The following is a 7,071-nucleotide window of genomic DNA, read 5'->3' as shown; positions in this document are numbered from 1 at the left end:
TATGTGGCTTGGTCACTTCATGGCTGAGGTAAGAACGTGTTTGTGGAAGACAAGTCTGTGGCTTGGTGAGTGTCTGCGTGACCAGCAGGCTCTGATCCGTGCAGGATATTGTGTCAGGGCTGAGTGTTCTGGGATTCTTCTAGAGACTGGCAAGGGCTCCTGAGCCAATGGTGTCTGTCCTGCCGGTGTGTCAGGGTTGGAAAAGTCCAAGCCATAGGGCCCAGTTTCCTTTCTTAGCTGATATTTTCCTGCCAGAACACTATGTGCTGTTTCTTGCCTTGAGTTGGAAGCAGTTTGCATTATACCTGTAAATGTATTCATCCTTTAATTTACATAAGGTTTTTTTTTTTTTGTACGCAATTGTAGATTATTTAAAGAGATGATGAAGAATTTTGGTTTTCTACTGTTATATGAGAACATTAGACCCCAGCAACACATCATTGTGTAAGGAAAAATAAAAGAGCTGCTGTTAAAAAAAAAAAAGTAGAATATTTTCCACAAAGTATAGAATGGGACTATTTATTAATGTTGCTTTCCGCAATGTTAACTCTATGATACTTGCAATTTTAAACAGTACTGTCTGATTTTGAGTTCCCCTATAGCAGAGCCTGAGACAAGGACTTACAAGCAGGTAATTTATTTGGAAGGTAATCCCCAGAATCAGGAGTGGGAGTGAAGGGAGAATGAACTAAGGAAGGTTGAAAACTTGACCAAAGGGTACATTGTTCAGGTCATCATTGTAGGCAGTGGGGAGTTTATTTCACTGACATTTCCAGAGAACTGTATAAAATACCTCCTGAGTTGCTTATGAGGAGAGTCATGCGAATTTGGCCAAAGACTCCAATCTCCTGCTGGTTGAGGGATTTCCCTCAGGGACAAGGAACTGGCACAACCAAGCAGAAATGTTACAGGAGTTACTCCTCCCACAACAAATGCTGGCAGCAGTTCCCAAGCATATCCATAGACAGGGTGGAGAGAATCTCAAAAATAAAGCATACAACAAAGAATTGCCAAATATTTTAGTCTGTTAGTATAATGAGTCATTAAACTCAGCAAAGGGAAGAACACCCAAGAAAGTAGAATTATTAACAAATAGAAGAGTATATGAAAGAAATAGAATCATATAATAATTTAGCATGTGACAAATATCATATTCAATTTACATGATGAATAGATAGAATACTCAATAAATAAGAAAATGTCTGCTGGACGCAGTGGCTCATGCCTGTAATCCCAGGACTTTGAGAGGCCGAGGTGGGTGGATCACCTGAGGTCAGGAGTTTGAAACCAGCCTGGCCAACATGGTGAAACCCCATCTCTATTTTAAAAAATATAAAAATTAGCCAGGCATGATGGCTTACATCTGTAGTCCCAGCTACTTGGGAGACTGAAGCAGGAGAATGGCTTGAACCCAGAAGGCGGAGCTTACAGTGAGCTGAGATGGCACCACTGCACTCCAGCCTGGGCGACAGAGCGAGACTCTGTCTCAAAAAAAAAAAAAGACTATATAATTACATATCATAGTAACACTAAATCAGCTTCTGAGGGACATGCTGTATGTAGAGAGTTCTAGTATGATTCAGATCATATTCATATGTTTTGAGATATATCAAACCCTGCAGAGGTTAAAATGGTATCACGTGTACATTGTTAGAAGGTCACATGTGAATTTAGCACAGGACTCATAGAAGTTGTGGAAAAGCAATGACCGTTCTATGTGTATTCTATAATTTATTTTCCACAGAACACTTTGCTAAGATTACCGTGTACTTTTCTCAGATGTCTCCAGAGCTGGTATCAGTCTTTTTGGCTGAACTCTGATTTCAATAGCAAGTGCGATGGATAGCTTTATTTCAACATGGATAACTTCATGCTGCTGATGACCCACCTCAAGCATGCACAGGACATCTTTTCTTGCCCATGAACCTGGCCATCATTTCTTGGGTGGGATCGTCTCTTCTCTGACACTGCAGGAGCCTGCTCAGCCAGCTGGCACACAAATATAGGAGTTGGATTAAAGTCATGGGGGAAATCCCTCAACCCACAGGAGACTGGAGTCGTTGAGTAAATATGCATGCCTCCCTGATTCAGATAAACAACTTGGGAATTATTTTATACATTTCTCTTGGAATATCAGTGAAACCTAACCTCAACTGCCTACAGTGATAAGCTAAATAAACCTGACAAACCATTTTGTCAACTTTTCCTCTTTCACTATTTCATTCTCCCCTCTCACTCATTCCTGATTCCTTGGATTACCTTTCACATAAATTATCTGCTCATAACACCTTGTCTCAGGCTCTGCTAAAGCGGGACTCAAAATCAAACAGTACACTCTAAAATTGCAAGTATCGAACAGTTAATGCTGCCGAAAGCAACATTTATAAATGGAAAGTCCCAGATCATGCTTCATGTGGAATATTGTACTTTTTATCAATGGAAACAGTGTAAGATCCTGCTAGGAAGGCATAGTTTGAGTCAAAACAGCACATCGACTGCCCATGCCTGCTTGCCGTTTCGATACAAATTTAGAAATGACAGAAAAGAGATCCTTTGTTTATGCAGCCATAAAAAGAATGAAATCAGTGTTTTGCAGCAACATAGATGGAGCTGGTGGCCATTATCCTAAGTGAACTAATTCAGAAGCAGAAAATCAAATATTGTATGTTCTCATTTATATGTGGGAGCTAAACAATGAGTATACATGGACATAAAAATGAAAATAATAGACACCAGGGACACCAAAAAGTGGAGGGAGGGAGGAGGATGAGGATTGAAAGATTACCTATTGAATAAAATGTTCAATATTTGCGTAATGGGTACATGAGAAGCCCAATTACCACATATACCCTTGTAACAAACATGTACATGTACCCCTCATTGAATCTAAATTTTTTAAAAAAGAGAATTCCATTGATGGATCAAATTTTGGAGGAATCTTTGACCAGCAGAGACAGACAAGTGTGATGGCACCTCAGCCAATAGCATATGCTAAAGGTCACGGGGCTTCCATAGAAACTCTAAGCCCAGAGGTGGCAGGGCAGGGACAAAGAGCAGGAAGGGAAAAGGCAGCAATTCTCTGCACCATGGTTTTGATAAACCAGAGGAGCAGCTAAGAAGTCTGGCCCTTGTCCCTCCCCTCCCCTATCTTTAACTTATATCTAATGTTATGGTGGACACAAGGGTTCTAGAGCAATTAGTAGGGCACTAGATCCAGAGAATTCGAGCAATGTCAACATGTCTGAGGATACCCATAGAAGATGGAGACCATCCATACCAGACAACAAGGTACTGGCACAACCAAGCAGAATAAGATCCTCCTTCTTAGCAGAATCTTATATTGTTTCTGTTGATAAAAGAAGAATATGACTCGCTGCCGCCACCCCACGCACCACGTCCCCCTGCCGCTCCGAGCCCAGCTGTGCTGCAGTCACTGCCAGTCGCAATGGAGGAAGAGATCCCCGCACTCCTCCTTGACAATGGTTCTGGCATATGCAAAGCTGGCTTTGCTGGGAGAGCTGTGTTCCCCTCCATCGTCTGGTGCCCCCAGCACCAGCGCGTGATGGTGGGCATGGGCCAGAAGGACTCCGACGTGGGTGACAAAGCCTAGAGAAAGCGCGGCATCCTGACCCTGAAGTACCCCATGGAGCATGGCATCATCACTAACTGGGACGACATGGAGAAGATCTGGCACCACACCTTCTACAAGGAGCTGTGCATGGCCCCGGAGGAGCACACAGTGCTATTGACTGAGGCCCCCCTGAACCTCAAGGCCAACAGAGAAGATGACTCAGATCATGTTTGAGACCTTCAACACTCCGGTCATGTACGTGGCCATCCAAGCCAGTGCTGACCTCCTATACCTCTGGGCACACCACTGGCATTGTGATGAACTCTGGAGATGGGGTCACCCATATGGTGCCCATTTATAAGAGCTATGCTGTCCCCCACACCATCCTGCCTCTGGACCTAGCTGGCCAGGACCTGACCCACTCCTACATGAAGATCCTCACCAAGTGCAGCTACAGCTTCACCACCACCGGCCAGGGGGAGATCATGCCAAGGAGAAGCTGTGCTACCTCACCCTGGAGTTGGAGCAGGATATGGCCCCACGACATCCTCCTCCTCCCTGGAGAAGAGCAACAAGCTGCCTGATGGCCAGGTCATCACCATTGGCAACGAGCGGTTCCAGGGTCTGGAGGCACTGTCCAACCTTCCTTCCTGGGCATGGAATCTTGCTGCATCCAGGAGACCACACTCAATTCCATCATGAAGTGTGACATGGACATCCGCAAAGACCTGTACAACAACACGGTGCTGTCCAGCAGCACCACAATGTACATAGGTATGGCCAACAGTATGCAGAAGGAGATCGTCGCCCTGGCACCCAGTACTATGAAGATCAAGATCATGGCACCCCCAGAGCGCAAGTACTTGGTGTGAATCGGCCGCGCCATCCCGGCCTCACTTTCCACCTTCCAGCAGACTTGGATTAGCAAGCAGGAGTATGACGAGTCAGTACCCCCACGGCCCCGTCCTCCACCACGAATGCTTCTAAATGGATAGTGAGCAGATTCGTAGCATTTGCCGCATGGGTTAATTCAAAAGCATAAAGTTGCCCCTGGCAAATGCATACACCTCATGCTAGCCTCACAAAACTGGAATAAGCCTTCTGAAAGAAATTTGTCCTCGAAGCTCATATTTGTTATCAGCACTGGATTGTAGAACTTGTTGCTGATTCTGACCTTGTATTCAAGTTTACTGTTCCCCTTGGTATTTAATACCCCGTACATATCTTTCATTTCAACCCTTAGTGTATGTGGCTTGGTCACTTCATGGCTGAGGTAAGAACGTGTTTGTGGAAGACAAGTCTGTGGCTTGGTGAGTGTCTGCGTGACCAGCAGGCTCTGATCCGTGCAGGATATTGTGTCAGGGCTGAGTGTTCTGGGATTCTTCTAGAGACTGGCAAGGGCTCCTGAGCCAATGGTGTCTGTCCTGCCGGTGTGTCAGGGTTGGAAAAGTCCAAGCCATAGGGCCCAGTTTCCTTTCTTAGCTGATATTTTCCTGCCAGAACACTATGTGCTGTTTCTTGCCTTGAGTTGGAAGCAGTTTGCATTATACCTGTAAATGTATTCATCCTTTAATTTACATAAGGTTTTTTTTTTTTTGTACGCAATTGTAGATTATTTAAAGAGATGATGAAGAATTTTGGTTTTCTACTGTTATATGAGAACATTAGACCCCAGCAACACATCATTGTGTAAGGAAAAATAAAAGAGCTGCTGTTAAAAAAAAAAAAGTAGAATATTTTCCACAAAGTATAGAATGGGACTATTTATTAATGTTGCTTTCCGCAATGTTAACTCTATGATACTTGCAATTTTAAACAGTACTGTCTGATTTTGAGTTCCCCTATAGCAGAGCCTGAGACAAGGACTTACAAGCAGGTAATTTATTTGGAAGGTAATCCCCAGAATCAGGAGTGGGAGTGAAGGGAGAATGAACTAAGGAAGGTTGAAAACTTGACCAAAGGGTACATTGTTCAGGTCATCATTGTAGGCAGTGGGGAGTTTATTTCACTGACATTTCCAGAGAACTGTATAAAATACCTCCTGAGTTGCTTATGAGGAGAGTCATGCGAATTTGGCCAAAGACTCCAATCTCCTGCTGGTTGAGGGATTTCCCTCAGGGACAAGGAACTGGCACAACCAAGCAGAAATGTTACAGGAGTTACTCCTCCCACAACAAATGCTGGCAGCAGTTCCCAAGCATATCCATAGACAGGGTGGAGAGAATCTCAAAAATAAAGCATACAACAAAGAATTGCCAAATATTTTAGTCTGTTAGTATAATGAGTCATTAAACTCAGCAAAGGGAAGAACACCCAAGAAAGTAGAATTATTAACAAATAGAAGAGTATATGAAAGAAATAGAATCATATAATAATTTAGCATGTGACAAATATCATATTCAATTTACATGATGAATAGATAGAATACTCAATAAATAAGAAAATGTCTGCTGGACGCAGTGGCTCATGCCTGTAATCCCAGGACTTTGAGAGGCCGAGGTGGGTGGATCACCTGAGGTCAGGAGTTTGAAACCAGCCTGGCCAACATGGTGAAACCCCATCTCTATTTTAAAAAATATAAAAATTAGCCAGGCATGATGGCTTACATCTGTAGTCCCAGCTACTTGGGAGGCTGAGGCAGGAGAATTGCTTGAACCCAGGAGGCGGAGGTTGCAGTGAGCCAAGATCAAATCATTGCACTACAGCCTGAGCAACAGAGCAAGACTCTATCACAAAAACAAAAAAGAACAAGAAAGAAAGAAAGTGTTATTGGGCTTGCTTCTTCACTCTTTACAACAAAAATAAATTACATGTGAAATAAACTATTAGAAGAGAAGATGGTTAAATATTTTTCCAGTTTTGGCATGAGAAATACCTTTCTTAAAGTGACAAAATCCTAAAAACTATAGAAAGAAATGTTAAATAACTCTCCTGCAGTAAAATTAAAAACAGAGTGAAAAGATATGCAAAAGTGGGAAAATACTACAACACTTCTGGCAGAAAAAGAGCTAATCATTTTAAATATGACTACAGATCAGTGAGAAATGACTAGTATTCCAACAGACAAATGGGCAGAGGATACTGAAAATTTATATAAAAACTTAAATGACTTATAAACAATGGGAAAACACCCATAAACTTTAAAATACTCATTCAAAAATACAGAAAAGCAAAATAAACAATGAGCCACAATTTCATTTTTTAAAATAACTTTTTAATTTTAATTCAATTCATTTTCTCTATAATTTCAAATTTTATTGTAGATTCATGTGTTACATGTGCAGTCTTATTACCTAGGTGCATTGCTTGGTGCTGAAGTTTGGGGCACGATTGATCCCATTACTGGGTACTGAGTATAATACTCAACAGTTAGTTTTTCAACACTTATACCCCTTCCCCAAGTAGTATTCCCCAGTGTCTATTGTTGCCATCTTTATTGCCATTAGTACCCATTGTTTAGCTCCCACTTAAAAGAGATAACATGTGATACGTGGTTTTCT

General features: G+C 42.3%; 1 pseudogene; it reads left to right on the top strand.

Moving 5' to 3' along the window:
- The first annotated feature begins 3,445 nt into the window (after window positions 1–3,445).
- LOC105515631 lies at window positions 3,446–4,558 on the top strand (annotated as a pseudogene).
- Window positions 4,559–7,071: the final 2,513 nt, after the last annotated feature.

Source organism: Colobus angolensis, unplaced genomic scaffold (genome assembly GCF_000951035.1).
Source record: "Colobus angolensis palliatus isolate OR3802 unplaced genomic scaffold, Cang.pa_1.0 Scaffold266, whole genome shotgun sequence".
NCBI classification, from domain to species: Eukaryota; Metazoa; Chordata; class Mammalia; order Primates; family Cercopithecidae; genus Colobus; species Colobus angolensis.
Note: the sequence above shows the minus strand (reverse complement) of the source record. Positions and strands in the feature narration are given on the sequence as shown.